This window comes from Nyctereutes procyonoides, unplaced genomic scaffold (genome assembly GCF_905146905.1).
Source record: "Nyctereutes procyonoides isolate TBG_1078 unplaced genomic scaffold, NYPRO_anot_genome, whole genome shotgun sequence".
NCBI classification, from domain to species: domain Eukaryota; kingdom Metazoa; phylum Chordata; class Mammalia; order Carnivora; family Canidae; genus Nyctereutes; species Nyctereutes procyonoides.
This window is the reverse complement of record NW_026575021.1, coordinates 6,221,568-6,244,123: the sequence shown is the minus strand read 5'-3', so window position 1 is coordinate 6,244,123 and position 22,556 is coordinate 6,221,568. Positions and strand designations below refer to the sequence as shown.

At 40.5% G+C, this 22,556-nt stretch overlaps 1 pseudogene; it reads left to right on the top strand.

The window, feature by feature from the left end:
• The first annotated feature begins 265 nt into the window (after positions 1–265).
• Positions 266–20,924, top strand: LOC129519370 (nucleoside diphosphate kinase B-like; annotated as a pseudogene).
• Positions 20,925–22,556: the final 1,632 nt, after the last annotated feature.

The following is a 22,556-nucleotide window of genomic DNA, read 5'->3' as shown; positions in this document are numbered from 1 at the left end:
TTCTATCTTCTTCCAGTTGAATTTGTGGGGCTTTTTGTTGTAGTAGCACCACTTTTATTCTAACTAATACAATCTCCTACATAATTTTGGCCATGCCTCACTACATTGTATTTGATGACATATGCTCTTACATTGTGAAAAAAAATTTTCCCATGTATTTCTTTTGTCTTTACGACCTCAATCATCACCTCAATCAAAATTTATTGAGCCTTCTGACTATGCCCCAGCCCTGGGCTAAGCATCCTTTCAAAATCCAAGTGCGCCTATGTTCGTCAATCTCCTCAGCTGCAAGCTCAGCTACTCTTCAGCCACATCTAAAGCAAGGCCCTGTCCTATCCAGCAAGTAGAATCTGGACGTCACACTGATGCCTTACTCCCAGGAGTAGCTGGTGCACCTTTGCTGCTGGCCAAGTTTGGGCCTGGAACCCAGTGAGTGAGTTGAACAGAACTGAGTGGATCAATCTTTTTTTGCCAATCTGATTAGGACTAAGACACTTCAGACCAAAACTCAACCTGACACACCCAGCAAGACATAAAGAAAAGAAGCACACAAGCAGCAAGATAGAGAGTGCTCATTTGTTCAAGTGCTGAGCTGGCCTAGACTGCTACTGGGGCAGTGAGCCCTGTGTATCCTTGAAAAAAATCGCAGGAAAGGCAGCAGCCTCTGGCCCATCAGCAGCCGAAGGGAAAAAAAAGAAGAGAGGTATCTGGACCCTGGGTAGCACTGGGAGAAGCAAGCTCTGTGTCCACTTCTATAACATAGGTGAGGTGTGTGAGTAAGTGAGCCCTGACACCCTCCAACTCTGCAGCATGGAGAGAGAAGAGAGTGAAGAGCTCCAATCCTCCCACACCCTAAATGAATGACATTTTAATACACACTGATCACTAGTAGATTTGACCCAATAACAATCTTAGAATTTGAATAATCTTTGCAAATTTTTCTCTGGAGGGCAGCATAGAGGAGAAAGATGAAAGATGGCAGAGCTTGGCTCTCCTAAAGACTACATTGTGTAATATATACATTTCTACTGCTACAGGAAGAATTCATTTACCTAAAGATTTCAGAAGGGTTGAAATAAAACATGACTTTTGGTAAACTTTAAATAATCTAGAGAATTTATCATGATCTGAGACCAGATATCTGGTTTTAAAATCAATCATTATGGGACACCTGAGTGGCTCAGTGGTTAAGTGTCTGCCTTCAGCTCAGGGCGTGATCTGGTCCAGGGATTGAGTCCCTCGTCAGGCTTCCTGTGGGGAGCCTACTTCTCCTTCTGCTTATGTCTCTGCCTCTCTCTCCGTGCTTCTCATGAATAAATAAAAATAAAATCTTAAAAAAAAAGATGATGGAACTTAATTAAGCACAGAAAAATTAAGTCATTTGCTCAAGGTCAAAAGTGGCAGACTGTGATTTTAATTTAGGTACTCTGATGTCATGGTCTATGCTCTTAACTCTCATACTTTATAAGCTCTACCAATAAAGGGGGAGTACGTAGAGGAAGAAGCTGTCAATGAGCAGTGTTTGGCAAGCGTGTAAGAAAAATGCACTCTTCCTAAATGTATAAATTGCTACACATTTTTTAGAAAATAATTCAATGTGCATCAACATTTTAAACATACCTTCCTTTTGACAGCAACTCAACTTCTAAGAATTTATCCTAATGATTTCAGAGTTCAGAAACATAGAAGACTGTCTTTTAGAATGTTCACTACTATAGTGTCTGTAACAGTGAAACCCTGGAAGTAACCTAAATGTCTATCAAGAGGGGATTACATAAATAAATTATACTACTTCTATATGGTGCAGCCAACAAACCAGGATCATGGGTATCTAAATTTTCTAACAAGAAAGCCACTGTGGTCCATTATGGAACCACTAGGATAAAACTTTTCTAGTCATAGGGCTGGCCTTTTATGGGGGTAAGTTGGTGGTTGCCTTGTAATGACATTTGAGACACAGAGAAGTTCCCTGCCCACTTTTGCTTCAAAATACCACTCCCACTCATGACTAATATTCTCCCACAGATCCCTTTAGGTTGATCTTTGCTCCCTGTGCTCTCCACTGCAGTGATACTCTGGGAAGCCATAACCAATTATCTCTAACTGCTTATGATAAAGGTATTAGAAGCTAAGGTATGTTGAAGGCAGCTTTTCTTTCATAAGAGTTGGTGTGGTAGCATGAGAACATTAAGTACTTTTGTGAAATTCTAAAACATAGAAACCAACACAGGGAAAGGGGGGAAAGGGAGCTAAAGTTGGTTGAGCACCTCCTGAGGACAATGAACCCCATCTCATGTGTGGATGAGATTCCAGAACAAGCATGTCAAACAAAGATTGCATATTATCAAAATGAATCTTGAAAATTCCTTAAGTCACTCAGAAAATACTTTATATATAGTCATATGTATATTTCATCAATGTGAAACATACATCTTACATATGTGATAAGCATTACATATTAAAATATTTCAGGGTGTTTTATTACATAAAAGAGAGAAACATAGGGGCACCTCATTGGCTCAGTGGGTTAGGCGTCTGACTTCAGCTCAGGTCATGATTTCAGGGACCTGGGATCAAGCCCCACATTAGGCTCCTCACTCAGGGGGAATCTGCTTGTCCCTCTACCCCTCCCCAACTTATACTCTCTCTCTCTCAAATAAATAAATAAAATCTTTTAAAGATATATATATATATATATATATATATATATGGCAAGTGTTGTTGAATTTACATAAGTTATTTGTGTATGTGATCTAGTTCCTACTGTATATAATTTAATACTTTCAACAACAGTGAAAGGTGATCATGTTAGCCTCATTTTGTAGAAAAGTAACTGAGGCTCTGAAAGGCTAACTGATTTTCTCAAAGTCACACAGCTAGTAAGAGCCGGACACAGGACTTAAACTCAGATTTTCCTAGCTTCAAGGTCAGTTTTATCCACTTGATCACAGTGCCTTTCTTCTTGATCCCTGCTCCAACAAGGGTCAGGAACCCCCTCAACTTGTGAACTTCAAGATTTTGTCCTAAAATTGGCTCTGGCCTTGACCACATGAATGGTAGTGCAATTACTGGATCATTCAGTAATTCTATTTTTAATTTTCTGAGGAACTTCCATACTATTTCCCACAGTGTGCGCACCAGTTGGCATCCCCACCATCCCCGCCAACAATGCATGAGGGATCCTTTTGCTCCACAGCCTCATCAACGCCCATTGTTTTTGTTTTTGTTTTTTGTTTTTGTTTTTGTTTCTTATTTTAGCCATTCTGATGGGTGTGAGGTAATATCTCATTGTAGCTTTGATTTGCATTTCCCTGGTGGTGAGTGATGTTGAGCATCTTTCCTTGTGTCTATTGGCCATATGTATGTCTTCTTTGTTTTTTATTTTTATTTTTTTTATTTTATTTATGATAGTCACACAGAGAGAGAGAGAGAGAGGCAGAGACACAGGCAGAGGGAGAAGCAGGCTCCATGCACCGGGAGCCCGATGTGGGATTCGATCCCGGGTCTCCAGGATCGCGCCCTGGGCCAAAGGCAGGCGCCAAACCGCTGCACCACCCAGGGATCCCTGTATGTCTTCTTTGGATAAGTATCTGTTCATGGTTTCTTGTCCATTTTTAATTGTGTTATTTGGGTTTTTTTGTATAAGTTCTCTATATATTTTGGATACTAACCCTTTATCAAATATGTCATTTGCAAGTATCTTCTCCCACTTAGACTGTCTTTTAATGTTGTTCATTATTTCCTTCACTGTGTAGAAGCTTTTTATTTTGATGTAGTCCTAATAGTTTATTTTTGCTTTTGTTTCTCTTGCCTTAGAAGACATATCTAGAAAAATGTTGTTACAGCTGATGTCAAATAAATTATAGCCTGTGTTCTCTTCTAGGATTTTTATGGTTTCAGAGCTTACATTTAGGTCTTTAATCTATTTTTATTTTATTTTTGTGTATTGTGTGAGAAAGGAGTCCAGTTTCATTCTTTTGAATGTAGCTGTCCAGTTTTCCCAATACCATTTGTTGAAGAAACTTTTCCCCTTTGCATATTCTTGAGTGCTTTGTTGAAAATTAATTGGGTGGCTCAGTCGTTAAGTGTCTGCCTTTGGCTCAGGTCATGATCTCGGGTGTCCTGGGATAAAGCCCTATGTTGGGCTCCCTACTTAGTGGGGAGTCTGCTTCTCCCTCTGCTCCTTCTCTCTCTCTCTCTCTTGCTCACTCTCTCTGTCTCTCAAATAAATAAGTAAAATCTAAAAGAAAAAATTAAAAAATGAAAATTAGTTGACCATATAATAGTTTATTTCTGGGCTCTATGCTGTTCGATTGATCTATATGTCTATTTTTATGCCAGTACCATACTGTTTTGATTACTACAGCTTTGTAGTATGTCCTGATAACTGGGATTGGGATACCTCCAGTTTTGTTCTTTTTCAAGATTGCTTTGGCTCTTCGGGGTCTTTTGTGATTCAATATAAGTTTCAAAATTATTTGTTCTAGATTTGTGAAAAATGTTGGTGGTATTTTGATAGGAATTGCATTAAATGTGTAGACTAGTTTGGGTAGTACAGATACCTTAACAATATTTTTTCTTCTAATCCATGAGCATGGAATATCTTTCCATTTCTTTATATCATTTTCATTTTCTTTTTTTTTTTTGTCTTTTTTTTATTAATTAATTTTTATTGGTGTTCAATTTACCAACATACAGAATAACACCCAGTGCTCATCCCGTCAAGTGTCCCCCTCAGTGCCCGTCACCCATTCACCCCCACCCCCCGCCCTCCTCCCCCTCCACCACCCCTAGTTCATTTCCCAGAGTTAGAAGTCTTTATGTTCTGTCTCCCTTTCTGATATTTCCCACACATTTCTTCTCCCTTCCCTTATATTCCCTTTCGCTATTATTCATATTCCCCAAATGAATGAGAACATACACTGTTTGTCCTTCTCCGGTTACTGTGGCCAAGTTCAAAAAGGGTGTTGCCTGAGTTTTCCTCTGGGATTTTGATGGAATCTTGTCTCACATTTAGATCTTTCATCTATTTTGAGTTTATCTTTGTGTATGGTGCAAGAGAGTGGTCCAGTTTCATTCTTCTGCATGTGGATGTCCAATTTTCCCAGCACCATTTATTGAAGAGACTGTCTTTCTTCCAGTGGATCGTCTTTCCTCCTTTATCGTATATTAGTTGAGCATAAAGTTCAGGGTCCACTTCTGGGTTCTCTGTTCTGTTCCATTGGTCTATGTGTCTGTTTTTGTGCCAGTACCACACTGTCTTGATGAACACAGCTTTGTAGTACAACCTGAAATCTGGCATTGTGATGCCCCCAGATATGGTTTTCTTTTTTTAAAATTCCCCTGGCTGTTTGGGGTCTTTTCTGATTCCACACAAATCTTAAAATAATTTGTTCTAAGTCTCTGAAGAAAGTTCATGGTATTTTGATAGGGATTGCATTATACGTGTAAATTGCCCTGGGTAACATTGACATTTTCACAATATTAATTCTGCCAATCCATGAGCATGGAATATTTTTCCATCTCTTTGTGTCTTCCTCAATTTCTTTCAGAAGTGTTCTGTAGTTTTTAGGGTATATTTTGAGAACCATTTGAATGGTAAATGCAGAAATTAAAAATCAATTGAATGAGATGCAATCCAAACTAGAAGTCCTAACGACGAGGGTTAACGAGGTGGAAGAACGAGTGAGTGACATAGAAGACAAGTTAATGGCAAAGAGGGAAACTGAGGAAAAAAGAGACAATCAATTAAGGGACCATGAAGACAGATTAAGGCAAATAAATGACACTCTAAGGAAGAAAAACCTACGTTTAATTGGGGTTCCCGAGGGCGCCGAAAGGGACAGAGGGCCAGAATATGTATTTGAACAAATCCTAGCTGAAAACTTTCCCAATCTGGGAAGGGAAACAGGCATTCAGATCCAGGAAATAGAGAGATCCCCCCCTAAAATCAATAAAAACCGTTCAACACCTCGACATCTAATAGTGAAGCTTGCAAATTCCAAAGATAAAGAGAAGATCCTTAAAGCAGCAAGAGACAAGAAGTCCCTGACTTTCATGGGGAGGAATATTAGGGTAACAGCAGACCTCTCCACAGAGACGTGGCAGGCCAGAAAGGGCTGGCAGGATATATTCAGGGTCCTAAATGAGAAGAACATGCAACCAAGAATACTTTATCCAGCAAGGCTCTCATTCAGAATGGAAGGAGAGATAAAGAGCTTCCAAGACAGGCAGGAACTGAAAGAATATGTGACCTCCAAACCAGCTCTGCAAGAAATTTTAAGGGGGACTCTTAAAACTCCCCTTTAAGAAGAAGTTCAAGTAACTCTGAACGTGAATGGGCTTAATGACCCCATCAAAAGGCGCAGAGTTTCAGACTGGATAAAAAAACAGGACCCATCTATTTGCTGTCTGCAAGAGACTCATTTTAGACAGAAGGACACCTACAATCTTTATATCATTTTCAATTTCTTTCATCAGTGTTTTAGTTTTCAGATTACAAGTCTTTCACCTCCTTGGTTAAGTTTATTCCTAGGTATTTTATTATTTTTGGTGCAATTGTAAATAGGACTATTTTCTTCATTTATCTTTCTGCCATTTCATTATTAGTGTATAGAATTGTAACAGATTTCTGTACATTGATTTTATACTCTGTGACCCCACTGAATTCACTTATCAGTTCTAGTGGGTTTTTGGTGGAGTCTTTAGGGTTCTCTATATACACTATATGCCATCTGCAAATGGTGAAAGTTTACTTCTTCCTTACCAATTTGGATGCCTTTTATTTCTTTTTGTTATCTGAGTGCTCTGGTTAGGACTTTTTTCCCCGCATTGAATATGATGTTAGCTGTGGGTTTTTCATATCAGGACTTTATTATGTTGAGGTATGTTCCCTCTAAACCTACTTTGTTGGGGATACCTGGGTGGCGCAGCAGTTTAGCACCTGCCTTTAGCCCAGGGCGCGATCCTGGAGACCCGGGATCGAATCCCACGTCGGGCTCCCGGTGCATGGAGCCTGCTTCTCCCTCTGCCTATGTCTCTGCCTCTCTCTCTCTCTCTCTCACTGTGTGCCTATCATAAATAAATAAAATTTAAAAAAATAAAAAAATAATAAACCTACTTTGTTGAGGGTTTTTATCATGAATGGATGTTGTACCTTATCAAATGCTTTCCCTGCATGTACTGACATGATCTTATAGTTTTTAACCCTTTCTCTTATTGATGTGATGTATCACATTGATTGATTTGTGAATAAATCCCACTTGATTATGGTGATTGATTTTTTTAATGTATTGTTGGATATGGTGTACTAATATTTTGTTGAGGATTTTTGCATCTATGTTCATCAGAGATATTGGGTTGTAGTTCTCTTTTTTGTAGTGTCCTTATCTGGTTTGTTACCAGTGTAATGCTAGCCTCATAGAATGAATTTGTGAGTTTTCCTCCCTCTTATATTTTTTTGGGATAGTTTGAGAAGAATGGTATTAATTCTTCTTTAAGTGTTTGGTAAATTCACCTGTGAAACCATCTGGCCCTGGACCTTTGTTTCTTGGGAGTTTTTTGGTTTTTTTTTTTTTTTTTTTTTTTTTTTAGTTTCTTGGGAGTTTTTGATTTGTCATTCAATTTCATGTACTTTTCCTTATGTATATTATACTTCAATTAAGTTTTAAAAGTATATGTAGGATGCTACCATTTGTGCAGAAAACATCTCTGAAAGTACAGTAAGAAAAAATTGCCTCTCTATTTCCTGTGAACAAGTAAACTGTATAGTGGGGAGAGAGACTGGGTGGCTGCAGGGCAGAAATGGAAGGAAATTTTCATGTTATACTCTTTCATACTTTTGAATCATTTTAATGAATTCAAAAAGTTAACTTATCTTCTGATAGTTTTTTAAAATCATTTTTTCAAGAATAAGTTTACACTGGGCATGCTGCCCAGAACAATTATGTTTTTGTAAATACAATGTTTTATTTGGGAATTTTCTAGAGCACTCCAAAGTGCGTCATCATAAACTGTGACTTGAGGTACCTTTATTTAAAAATTGCTGCACTCTGAGGTAACTTGCTCTCCAGGTGAAGAACATACAACAATATCAATTGTCAACATAAGAAAGATTTTCATAGCAGAGTCTTGAGCATCTTGAAAATGAAGAAGGAATGGTTCAGGAAATGCTGACTATTTCAAAAAGTTGAAAGGCAACTGGGATTCAATTTGTAATGGAATTTTACATTATGCCCTCTAAAAAAGAAAAGCTTGCCCTTCTCTCCCTGTACATTTGAATCCATTACAAACCCTTGCAGTAAGTTTTGTACACTGTGTTTGCACATGTCTGTGTATCTGTGTTATTTCTAGTTCAAGTCCAAGACCCTTCCATCAACAAGATCTTCACATGTCATATGAGTTGATGGGGGTAAGCTATCCAAAGTCTCCATGACTTCCATGCAGGGCTGAGGAACCCTTTGGAGAGAACTCTTCCTAAAGGAAGGAATCCGATAGAACAAGCTTGTGCTCGCAAGTAGAATTTGGTGGCTGCTACTTGGCTTAGTGTCTCAGCCCAGGATCCCCATACATTCGTGTCAGAGTCCTATGGGGGGAATAACCAAAAGAGCTTTCAGTTATAGAACACTCACCCAATTTAAAAAGTGAAACAAAGCAAAAATATCTCTATGGGATGGTAGAAGAATCTAAGCAACACTGTATTTGTTTCCTGAGACTGCTACAAAAATTACCACAAACTGGGTGTCTTGATATAACAGAAGTTATAGTTCTGTTCTTCGCAGTTCTGAAGGCCAGCAGTCTGAAATCAAGATCTCATCAGGACAGCACTCCCTCCAGGGGCCTAGGAGACCATTCATCCCTGCCTCCTCCATCTTCTGATGGCTGCCCTAGCATTTCTGGGCTTGTGGCCACATCATTCCAAGTCTTTCTGCTTTCATGTCACTTTCTTTTTTTTTTTAAGATTTTATTTATTTATTCATGAGAGACACAGAGAGAGAGAGGCAGAGACACAGGCAGAGGGAGAAGCAGGCTCCATCCAGGAAGCCCAATGCAGGACTCGATCCCAGGACCCCAGGATCATGCCCCAAGCCAAAGGCAGACACTCAACTGCTGAGCCACCCAGGCGTCCCTCTTCATGTCACTTTCTTATGTGTATGTCTGCATCTTCTCTGTATGTCTGTCTTTTAAGGATACAAATGATTGTATTTAGGGCTCACTAGGATAGTACAGGATAAGTACTTCCTCTCAAAAATTTTTACTTAGTCATACCTACAAAAACATTTTTTCTTGGAGTGCATAGATGACTCAGGTGGAAGAGCATGTGGCTCTTGATTTCAGGGTCGTGAATTCAAGTCCCATGTTGGGTGTAGAGATTACTTTTAAAAAATAAAATCTTTAAAAATAATAATAACTAATAAAAACTTTTTTTCTCAATAAGGTAACACAGATTCCATTCCATCCACAGGGCCATTTTTTTTGGCCTACCACACTACTGTCACATGCTAATAATGAAGTAAAATCTAAAGCAGGGGGACAGGGTGCTCTCCCCTGCTTTGCCCTGAATTTCAGTAGCACAGGGTGATAGTATAAGACACTGGGAGAAATTAACAAGGCAGGAAACCACAAATGTTGGAGAGGATGCAGAGAAAAGGGAACCCTCTTACACTGTTGGTGGGAATGTGAACTGGTGCAGCCACTCTGGAAAACTGTGTGGAGGTTCCTCAAAGAATTAAAAATAGACCTGCCCTATGACCCAGCAATTGCACTGCTGGGGATTTACCCCAAAGATACAGATGCAATGAAACGCCGGGACACCTGCACCCCAATGTTTCTAGCAGCAATGTCCACAATAGCCAAACTGTGGAAGGAGCCTCGGTGACCATCGAAAGATGAATGGATAAAGAAGATGTGGTTTATGTATACAATGGAATATTACTCAGCCATTAGAAACAACAAATACCCACCATTTGCTTCAACGTGGATGGAACTGGAGGGTATTATGCTGAGTGAAGTAAGTCAATCGGAGAAGGACAAACAGTGTATGTTCTCACTCATTTGGGGAATATGAATAATAGTGAAGGGGAATATAAGGGAAGGGAGAAGAAATGTGTGGGAGATATCAGAAAGGGACACAGAACATAAAGACTTCTAACTCTGGGAAATGAACTAGGGGTGGTGGAAGGGGAGGAGGGCAGGGGGTGGGGGTGAATGGGTGACGGGCACGGAGGGGGACACTTGACGGGATGAGCACTGGGTGTTATTCTGTATGTTGGTAAATTGAACACCAATAAAAATTAATTTATAAAAAAAAAAGAAAGATGAATGGATAAAGAAGATGTGGTTTATGTATACAATGGAATATTACTCAGCCATTAGAAACGACAAATACCCACCATTTGCTTCAACGTGGATGGACCTGGAGGGTATTATGCTGAGTGAAATGAGTCATTTGGGGAAGGACAAACATTATATGGTCTCATTCATTTGGGGAATATAAATAATAGTGAAAGGGAATAGAGGGGAAGGGAGAAGAAATGGGTGGGAAATGTCAGAGAGGGAGACAGAGCATGGAAGACTCCTAACTCTGGGAAACGAACTAGGGGTGGTGGAATGGGAGGAGGGCGGGGGGTGGGGGTGACTGGGTGGCGAGCACTGAGGGGGGCACTTGACGGGATGAGCACTGGGTGTTATTCTATATGTTGGCAAATTGAACACCAATAAAAAATAAATTTATTATTAAAAAAAAAGACACTGGGAGCAGAGTTCAGAGATACAACACTGTAATTGAACTGACTTAATCGTAAGGACCCAAGAGAAACTCCCTCTGATTGACCAGAATTTTTTAAGATGACAAGCATAGAGGACTTTGCAGGGAGCTGGGATTCTGCATTACCAGGAAGGGGCAAGAACATCCAGTGACCTTACTATGTGAACACCTTTGTACACAATACCAGTACACAGAACCTGTGGCTGACTTGGAGGAAGTAGAGAAGAGACTCCTGCAACCTCTAGTTGAGGCCGTTAATCTGACAAGTCGACCCATTCCAGGTGACCCAACTCCTGCCTCTTGTGGAACAGTAAGCTCTGCCTCATGAGGAATAGCCAGTTTAGTGCTTATCAAGACTTCACCAGCCAATCCCACGCAGCTTAAGCCTTCAGGTCGTTCTGGGTCTACATGATATGTGCCAGGCCCAGCCTGGGGCCAGTTTCAAAGGTCATGCCTGATGTGTCTCAAACATATTTGGGATCTGTAGGAGGTGAATGAACAAAGACCTGGAACACATACTAGACCAGAGGTAGAACCCTGGCAGTTTGGGGTACCACAGGTACATACTAAGACATAGTCCAGCAGGGTTCCTTGTATCAAGACCTTACAGGCAGCACCAGCACATCAAACTATTTAAGAGCTATGGGTAGGGATGTAGGTAGGGCTGGATGGGGCTTAAACATTGTTAAAACACCTAGGGGACTATCTTCGGGCAAGTCCTGAGATCGCTAAGCAGAACCTGAGCTTTGTTTTGTTTCATTTCATTTTGTTTTGTTTTAAAGAAAGTGAGTGCAAATTATGTTATTGTCTTTTTCCCTGCAGACCTGCCTTACTAATCTGCTACTTGATAGAACCCAATGTAACACTCCAAACACTCAAGTAGATGGAGAATGTCCTGCCACCCTAACCATTCTCCTTCAGTGTGTCCGTGGAAAGCCCCAGTTCAGACCTCCAAAGGCAGAGCACAGAGTGAAGGCTGGCATCCCTGGATCCTTGGTTTGGCACTGAAGTAGGAGAGAGCATTACAGTGGAAAGCCTGGGCTGGAGGGTCAGGGTCTCACTGCTAGGGTTTGATGTTCTGTGATAGCTAGGATTTGATGTTGTGTGATAAGATAAAGTGGTAGGTGGGCTTACTGCAAAGAACTGGGTTTAACTTGCTGGGAGCCTGTTCAGCAACCCATGGGCTGCACCCAAATGCTTTTAAAAAAATTATATATATACATATAGTTGTTTGTTTTGGGCTCCTGGTTCCTGCAGTATCAGTTTCTGTCAGACCAGTTTGTTAAAAAAGCACTATGAGTAAATACCAGAGGCCAGGAGGAAACTAAAGTAGAGAGACTTAAGTTTTGTTTTTTTATAACTTGAATTTAATTCCCTCTCAGGGTTAAACAGAGTTCTCTTCAGAATAAAGACTGTCCATTGGCTGAAAGGGAGTTTTGGAGCTGGGGGACAAGCCTGGAGTTGGAGACGGGACCCTGAGGCATTGGAGGTGTTAGATTGCCTCTAGGAGCTTTAAAACACCAAGAAAGAAAATAGAGGAGTTGATCTTTTGTTGTATACTACCTATGTTCCTGAAAAGTGAGGGGAAAATGTTCTAAAGTGATTGCCATTCACAATGCAATAGGCAAGGTCACTGAAGGATCTTCCCCAGAAAGTTTTATAAAATGCTGTCCCTCCAGCGCTTGGACTAAGGTGAGATAAGTAAGAGGATGCCCAGACACTCAGCAATCAAGATGGATAATAATGAAATATTTTACCAAATCAATAAATGCAAAAAAATCCATGGTGAACAAATTATCATTTTTTTACAGATAGGTAGGATCTGTCCCTGCCTCTGTTTTCTCTGAGGTTTTAAGCACCTACAGCTGCAGTTGCATCAAGTGGAGGTAAGGCTACTTCTCTGGGTGAGAGATGGAGAGAAATTTGTAAGTAACAGCCCCCACAGTGCCCTCCTCACTCACCACTTTACTAAAAACTACCTCCATAGAAACACCTTAATGACTGCTGGTGTATTCAGTGACTGTCTACAGGTTTTCATTACGATATGTCTCTGGATATTGGGTTGTTTGGATTAATTTGAGAGCCTCTCTGCGATGGACTTCAAATAACATTCATGATCCCTCACAAAGAGACATATGGGCTGGATGACGGTGATGATGATCAGTGGCATCCTAATAACCACCAGAAATAGAGTTAAATTGTTTTCATCAAATCTACATGTGAGGGGCACCTAGGTGGCTCAGTTGGTTAAGTGTCTGCCTTGGGCTCAGGCCATGATCCTGGGGCCCTGGGGTTGAGCCCCACATTAGACTCCCTGCTCAGCAGGAAATCAGCTTCTCCCTCTCCCTCTGCTGCTCCCCCTGCTTGTGTGTGTGTGCCTCTTGCACACTCTCTCTCTCTCTCTCTCTCTCTCTCTCTGCTAAATAAATAAATAAATAAAGTCTTTAAAACAAACAAGCAAACAAATGGACAAAAACCTACATGGGGATACTGTGAGTGGTGCAGGGACCCAGAGAGTACAGCAGCAGAAAGAAAATGGGAGGTTAAATCCACTCTGACCCTATGTGTGAGCCTGAATTAACATTCTCAGGGAGTACCACTGACAAATTTACTTTCTTCTTTTTTCCTTTTCCCCAGTGGGTAGGAAGTCCCCCCTCCCTGGGGAGATAGTGCTCCCTTGGAGTAGCAACTATACAATGATGAATAAAAGAGTGGTGTGCTGGGTATGTTCTACTCTATCCCACCAGATGGACTTTCAATCCCACTCTGTGCTTTAGTGGGATGATCTTTATGAAAGGTATCAACAAGGATCTCTGGTCCCAGGACTGTGAGTTGGGTTAGGAAAATGGGAGGCCACAGCAGAAGACTGGAAGTGGGAGAAGAGAGAGATTAAGGTATCAGGCCCCTGGCTGCCCTCCTGCTGGGCTTCAGATGGGCAGTGTTCCTCCACTAAAGGCCCAGGCTGGTCAGTTCCTCTTCCTAGCAACTCTGTCTAAACTTTGTAACCACTTCCTTCCACAGTCTCTTTAGACCTAAAGGTGAAGTTCTAGGGCTGGGGGTGATTGGTGGTGGGACTGGTCCTCGCATCCCTTGTTGGTTTCCCTTAACCCTACCCACACCTTTGTAAAAGCCTTTTATTAAACCAGGCTCCATTGTTCTTTGCTGAAGTGGCATCTGTTGCAGGACCCTGACTGATCTGAGTACAGGTGCCTATCACCCAGCAAAGGTGGTGCACAGTCCAGTCCTCGGGACCCTTGACCCTGGCAGTTGTCTTTCCACTTGGAAAATATAGCAGCCCTGCCTGGTTTTTCCTGGCCGTGGGTCCTGGCATAGTCAAGTGCACCTGTGAATGAGCGAGCTGCAGGAAGTTTTTAAAAATGGGCAATTCCCATTAGCATCTCTGCCTCTTTGGATTTAAAATACTTGTTCAAGAATGAGAAGTTTGACCTCTTTCCCTAAGGTAATCCAATCACATGAACTGAGAGAGGAAAGCCCCTACTCAGCAGAAATAAAAGCTTGAGCAACTTTGTTACCATTAAGCTTTCTGCCCTGTTTTAAAACAGAGAAGAGCAGAGATTTCAGGCCCCAGACAAGGTGCTGCTCTGTACCTCTGCAGTTGAAAAGATGACAGATGACAAAAGACCAGAGGTACCATCTGCCTCCACCTACATCTTTAACTTGGTGTCTCATACCTACTGTCTCTTGGAATGAATGTGCTCGACACTCTTACATACTACCTCTTCTGCTGGTTGAGGAATCTATACAATCAACTTTTTATATGGGGTGCATTAAAAAAAAAAAAGTTGAGTGGTAAGTTTGACGTGGCAAGGGATTGTGGGCACCGGCTGGCACTGAAAAGCATTGAATCAAGACAGCAGATGCAAGCCTAGTGTGCAGGATCTGGGTCATCAGAGCTGCTTCACCAGCGTTAGCTCAACCTGGATGAAGGTAGGTCTTCCAGAGCAGGCGGCAAGGAGATTCTAATCTCCTTTGAAAAAAGTGCCACTATCTAGGTTGTTTTCTTTCTTGCTTGCTTTCTTTTTAATCAGAGTTCTATAAGCAATAATATCAAAAGACTTGTTTTCTTTTTCTTTCCTAGACTAGCACTGAGAGTGCTAATGAATATAAATAAAAATGGGCCATTTAGCAAAATTAATCTTTACAATAGCAATGAGAATAGTGATTAACTCCAGCTGGTAAAGAGCACGCGCGCGCATGTGTGTGTGTGTGTGTGTGTGTGTTTGTGTGTGTAAATTCAAGCTACACTAAGTTTTTGCGCTTTACTGTATGTAGCTTATACCTCAAATATTTTTAATAGGGTCATATGAGATAAGTTACCTGATACTGATACTGTATATAAATAAGTCTTTCCTTCTTTTTTTAAAAATATTTTATTTATTTGTTCATGAGAGACACAGAGAAAGAGAGGTAGAGACATAGGCAGAGGGAGAAGCAGGCTCCACGCTCCCTGCGTGGGACTCCTCCCACATTGGGACTCGATCCCGGGACTCCAGGATCACACCCTGGGCTGAAGGCAGGTGCTCAACCGCTGAGCCACCCAGGTATCCTTTAAGTCTTTCCTTCTACTCCTAGATCTGCCATGGATCTCCCTTCCATACTGCTGACCACTGCCTAAAACTCCAATATGTAATCCACTGGATATAATTTTTAAAAATAGTTATGGATTCACAGGAAATCACAAAAAAATTGTATGGGAAATTCCCATGCACCCTTCCCTCTTTCTCCCACAATGCTGACATCTTGCATAACTATAATGTCAAAACCATGAAATTTATATTTGTACAAGCCACAAAGCTCATTTAGATTTTATCAGTTACACATGCGTTCTTGTGTGTGTGTGTGTGTGTGTGTGTGTGTGTGTGTGTGGTTCTATGCAATTTTATCACATGTATAGATCTGTGTAACCACCACCACAATCAAAATGCAGAACCATTCCACAACAACTTGATAGGATTTTAATAGGAGAAAAGGTAGTATTTATAGTCCTCCTCCATCTCCCTACCTTATTTCCTGTTCTGTAATATACTGAGGAGTGATGACTGGGGAAATCAGAGACATCTCGTTTCTCCTGATGATTATAATTGATCCAGAGGTGGGTGTGCAATCTAAATGGGTATTTGGCCCAATTAAACAGTAGAGTAGGGACACGTGGGTGGCATAGTGGTTGAGTGTCTGCCTTCGGCTCAGGTCATGGTCCTGGGGTCCTGGGATCGAATCTCATATCGAGCTACCCATGGGGAGCCTGCTTCTCCTTCTGCCTGTGTCTCTGACTCTCTCTCTGTGTCTCTGATGAATAAATAAGTAAAAATTTTAATATATGAATAAATAAACAGAGTATGAGGAGTCTGTGGTTGGGAGGAACATTTTCTCTCTCTTTTTCCCTGTGTCTCCCTCACACCTCTCTGTAAGAAAAGCCAGGTGAGCCTCAATAAGGAAGCACTGCCGTGTAGCTCTGATGATCCTGGCAGGTAATTTACAACCCTAAGGAAAATCAACAGTAGGATGAAGCTGAGGACAGCAGAGTGAAGGAGTGGAAAAGAACCTAAATTCTAGAGGACATCATCAAGAAATTGATCCCCACTGTTACTGGAGCCCATCCTTACTCTAGACTTACCCACCAGTGATACAGTGAATCTCTTATTTAGTCAGTTTAAGTCAGATGTTCTGTATCCTAGAGTCAAAAGCAAGATAGGGGCACTTGGCTGGCTCAGTTGGAAGAGCATGTGACTCTTGATCTTGGAGTCATGCATTTGAGCCTCATGTTGGCTATAGAAATTACTTAAATAAATAAAGTTTTTTAAAGACAAAAACAAATTAATGCAAGAGTATTACAAAACAACCCATAGCTAACATTATATTTAACAATGAAAAATGTTAAATGCTATCTCTCTAAGATCAGGAATAAGACAAGGATGTCTGCTCTTACTACCTCTACTCAACATTGTGCTGAAGGTTCTAGCCTGGAAAATTAGACAGGAAAAAGAAATAAAATCACCTTGACTAAAAAAGAAAGAAGCACAATTATCTCTATTCAAAGTTGACATGATGGGGTGGCTCAGCTGTTCAGCATCTGCCTTTGGCTCCGGATGTGACCCTGGAGTCTCAGGATCCTGGAGTCTTCCTTCATGGAGCCTGCTTCTCCCTCTGCCTGTGTCACTGCCTCTCTCTCTCTCTCTCTCTCTCTCGAATAAATAAATAAAATCTTTTTAAAAAAAAGTTGATATGATCTTGTCAAGAAAATACTAAGAAATATGCACAAAAAACTATTTGAATAAGCAAGTTCAATAAGGTTACAGGATACAGATACAAAAATCAATTGTATTTCTATACACCTGCATGAACAATCCAAAAATGAAGTTAAGAAAATAACTTCATTTATAATAACACTAAAAAGGATAAAATATCTAGGAATAAATTTTTACAAAAGAGGTACAAGACTTGTGTGCTGAAAACTTGTAAAATATTGTTGAAATTAAAGTTTCAAATAAATGGGAAGTCATCTGTGGTTATAGATCAGAACACTTACTATTGTTAAGATGGCAATACTCCCCAAATTGATCTACAGATTTCACATATTCCCTATCAGAATCCTGGCTCCCTTCTTGCAGAAATTGGTAAGCTGATCCTAAATGGATTTGGAAATTCAAGGGACTCAAAGCCAAAACAATCTTGAAAAAGAACAAAGTTAGAAGACTCACTGATTTAAAAACTTACTACACTTTCTAATATGTCTCAAGCAAGGGAAACAAAACCAAAAATAAACTATTGAGACTTCCTCAATATAAAAGTTTCTTCTCTTTTAAGATTGTATTTATTTATTCATGAGAGACACAGAAAGAGAGGCAGAGACATAGGCAGAGAGAGAAGTAGGCTCCTCATGGAAAGCCTGATGCAGGAATCGATCCCAGGATCCTGGGATCACACGTTGAGCCAAAGGCAGATGCTCAACCACTGAGCCACCCAGGTGTCCCAAAATAAAAAATTTCTGCACAGCAAAGGAACAATCAACAAAACTAAAAGGCAATGTAGGGAATGGGAGAAGATATTTGCAATTGACATGTCTGATAAAGAGTTAACATCCAAAATATACAAAGAACTTATAAAACAATGTCCCCAAAATGAATAATCCAGTTAAAAAAATGGGCAGAAGGCACGGAGAGACATTTTTCCAAGGATACACAAAGGGCAAACAGACACATAAAAAGATGCTCAACATCACTGATCATCAGGGAAATACAAATCAAAACTACAAGGAGATATCACCTCACACCTGTCAGAATGGCTAAAATCAACAACATAAGAAACAGGTGTCAGTGAGGATGTGGAAGAGGGGGAGCCCTCTTGCACTGTTGGTGGGAATGCAAACTGGAAAACAGTATGGAGGTTCCTCAAAAAGTTAAAAATAGAACTACCCTAAGATCCAGCAATTGCATTACTAGGTATTTACCCAAAGAAAACAAAATATACTAACTCAAAGGAATATATGCATCCCGGTGTTTATATCAGCATTATCTACAATAGCCAAATTACAGAGACAGCTCAAGTGTCCACTGACTAAAGGATGGATAAAGAATATGTGGTACACAGACACACAAACACACATACACACACACACACACACACACCACTAGAATATTACTCAGCCATAAAAAAGAATGAAAACTTGCCGTTTGCAACAACGTGGAGAGCTAGCTAGAGAGTATTATGCTAAGTGAAATAAGTCAGTCAGAGAAAGTAAAATGCCATATGATTTCATTCATATGTGGAATTTAAGAAACAAAACAAATGAGCAAAGGGGGAAGAAAAGAGAGAGGCAAACCAAGAACAATAGAGAACAAACCAATGGTTACTAGAGGGAAGGTGGGCAGGGAGATGAGTTTAAAAAGTGATGGGGATTAAGGAGTACATTGGTTGTGATGAGCACTAGGTATCGTATGGAAGTGCTGAATCACTGTATGGTACACCTGAAACTAACATTACACGGTATGTTAACTAACTGGAATTTGAATTTAAAAATTAAAAAAAGGGCAGCTCAGGAGGCTCAGCAGTTTAGTGCTGCCTTCAGCCCAGGGCCTGATCCTGGCGACCTGGGATTGAGTCCCACGTCAGGCTCCCTGCATGGAGCCTGCTTCTCCCTCTTCCTGTGTCTCTGCCTCTCTCTCTCTCTCTCTGTCTCTGTCTCATGAATAAATAAATAAAAAATTTTTAAATGAAACTTAAGAAAAACCCTACTACAAAGCTTCAGTAATATATACAGTACATAAGAATTGATATATAGATTGATGAAACTGAATTAAGAGTCCAACAAAAAATGCTTACATTTATGGTCAATTGATTTTCAACAAGAGTGCCAAGACAATTCAATGATAATAAAATTCACCAGATCATGCTGGGACAAATGGATATTCACATACTAAAGAATTAAGTTGAACTTCAATATCATACCACGTACAAATATTAATTCAAAGTTGATCAAAGACCTAAATGTATGAGTCAAAATTATAAAAATTTTAGAAGAAAACTGGTGTGTAGCTTCACAACCTTGGATTTGGTAATGATTATATATATATATATATATATATATATATATATATATATATATACACACACACACACACACACACACACACACACCCCTTGGGTTTGGCAATGATTTCATATATATATATATGTGTGTGTATGTGTGTATATACATGTATATGTATATATATATATATGTCACAAATGACAAAATAAAAAGATAAATCCATTGGACTTCATCAAAATTAAATACTTTTGCCTTCTCTTGAGCCAGTTCCATCCCTGCCTGCTTCACCATAGCTGACGTGGAGCACACCTTCATTGCCATCAAGCCAGTGTGCATGCAGCATGGTTTGGAGGGTGAGATTGTCAAGCTTTCAAGCAGAAGATACTCTACTTTGTGGCCATGAAGCTCCTTCAGGTCTCTGAGGAACTCTTGAAGCAGCACTACAATGGCCTGAAAGACTGTGTCCATTCTTCCCAGGGCTGGTGAAGTACATGAACTCAGGACTGGTGGTGACCATGGTCTGAGAGGGCTAAACGTGATAGAAATGGGGTAAGTGATGCTTGGGGAGATGAATCCAGCAGATTCTAACCCATGCACCATTCATGGGGACTTCTGCATTCACGTTAGCGGGAACATTAATAAGGGCAGTGATTCAGTAAAAAGTGCTGAGAGAAAAAATCAGCCTATGGTTTAAGTCTAAAGAATTGGTTGACTGCAAGTCTTGTGCTTTTGACTGGATCTATGAATAAGAGGCGGGCAAAGCATCACTCCTGGATTATGGAGTTCACCTCTCCACAGTCCGTGCATTAAAACTTCCTATCTGGAAAAAAAACAAAAAAACCACAAAACTTTCTGCCTGGAAATGTATCACCTTGGGTCCTCGCCTGGAATGAAGGACTTTTTCTCCCAGCTCCTGGAAATGTGGCAAGAAGACAGCGCTCAAGTGTCAGCCCTCTCTGGGGACTGCCTTTGATGATAAAAACTGCCTTTCCCAAAATCAGCTTCTTTAAAGGATAACCCACATTCAATGGCTAATCAAAAGTCATTGAATGCGACCCAAGTAAAGGCCCAACCCCCCACTCCAATTTGGGGCAACTCTGCGAACTATTTCATATCTACATCTCCTGTGGGATTGGTTTGAAGCCTTTTGCTGAGTCTACATCACAACTCAACATCTCCCTTTGTTCAATCCTGCTTCCTTTCCTTCCCTTTCCTGGGTGTTGGGACCACTTGCAAAACCTGAAGGGCATGAGCAGTAGATAGTAGAGGCCTAGGTCCCAAAAATCAGTGGGACCAAGTTTGTCTTTACATGATTTTTTCTTTCAATATTCCACCAGTGTGAGTTGTATACTTTTTCTTTCAATATTTTTTCTTTCAAAAAGTTGTCACTTTTTCTTTCAATATTCCACCAGTGTGAGTTGTATGCTGGTTCCTTTACCAGTGAATACATAAATTAAGCCAGTAACATTTACACTAGGAAGGCAACATTCCTTTTTCAAGGACTTTTTCCATCTACATCTTTCTTATCAGGGAAGGAAACGCTTTCTTTATTCTTTGGGAAAGAGTTCTTTCTTCTTTTTTCAAGGGGAATAAATAAACTCTTCAAACAGTTGTAGACTCAATGAGTTAGTATATGTGAAGGCACTTAGAGCAGTGCCCAGCATGTGTAAGTGCTATGCTTACCAAAATAAGAAATCAGAGTATTTCTGAAGAGCAGTTTCCTTTGCTATCCCAGAAGGACTCCCAGACTTAATGGTAAAGTTCTGCAGTTTCTCTCTGTGGGAGGAGAGTTGTCAGTTCTTTCATCATCCTTTGAAACACTTACCTGCATGTGTGGGAGAGACTCTCTCCCATTAATGTGTCAGAACACTCTCTGTGCTCTATGATAATGTGTATTGCATTCCTCTGTGATGGGACCTATTGCAACACCATCATGGATTTATGTGCCTTGTGATTCCTGAAAGGGGTGGATTACATACAGTACATGGTGTCTCTTAGGCCATGAAATCCACCGCCCCCCCCTTTGTTGTTGAGTCATACCTGGGAACTATTTCTCTTTTTTTTAATCATTTTTTAATTTAATTTTATTTTTTTAATAAATTAATTTTTATTGGTGTTCGATTTACCAACATACAGAATAACACCCAGTGCTCATCCCGTCAAGTGTCCCCTCAGTGCCCGTCACCCATTCACCCCCCCCCCGCCCTCCCCCCCTTCCACCACCCCTAGTTCATTTCCCAGAGTTAGAAGTCTTTATGTTCTGTCTCCCTTTCTGATATTTCCCACACATTTCTTCTCCCTTCCCTTATATTCCCCTTCACTATTATTCATATTCCCCAAATGAATGAGAACATACCCTGTTTGTCCTTCTCCGATAGACTTACTTCCCTCAGCATAATACCCTCCAGTTCCATCCACGTTGAAGCAAAAGGTGGGTATTCGTTGTTTCTAATGGCTGAGGAATATTCCATTGTATACATAGACCACATCTTCTTTATCCATTCGTCTTTCGATGGTCACCGAGGATCCTTCCACAGTTTGGCTATTGTGGACATGGCTGCTAGAAACATCGGGGTGCAGGTGTCCCGATGTTTCATTGCATCTGAATCTTTGGGGTAAATCCCTAACAGTGCAATTGCTGGGTCGTAGGGCAGGTCTATTTTTAACTCTTTGAGGAACCTCCACACAGTTTTCCAGAGTGGCTGCACCAGTTCACATTCCCACCAACAGTGCAAGAGGGTTCCCTTTTCTCCGCATCCTCTCCAACATTTGTGGTTTCCTGCTTTGCTAATTTTCCCCATTCTCACTGGTGTGAGGTGGTATCTCATTGTGGTTTTGATCTGTATTTCCCTGATGGCAAGTGATGCAGAGCATTTTCTCATGTGCATGTTGGCCATGTCTATGTCTTCCTCTGTGAGATTTCTCTTCATGTCTTTTGCCCATTTCATGATTGGATTGTTTGTTTCTTTGCTGTTGAGTTTAATAAGTTCTTTATAGATTTTGGAAACTAGCCCTTTATCTGATATGTTATTTGCAAATATCTTCTCCCATTCTGTAGGTTGTCTTTGAGTTTTGTTGACTGTATCCTTTGCTGTGCAAAAGCTTCTTATCTTGATGAAGTCACCAGGGAACTATTTCTTATATGTGCCCTGTTGAACACATTTTTGGAAACCCTGATCTCTTCAAGGTGACTATTTTAATTTAGAAAAATATTTTTCTCAAAGAACAGCAGGCTAGAAGTTC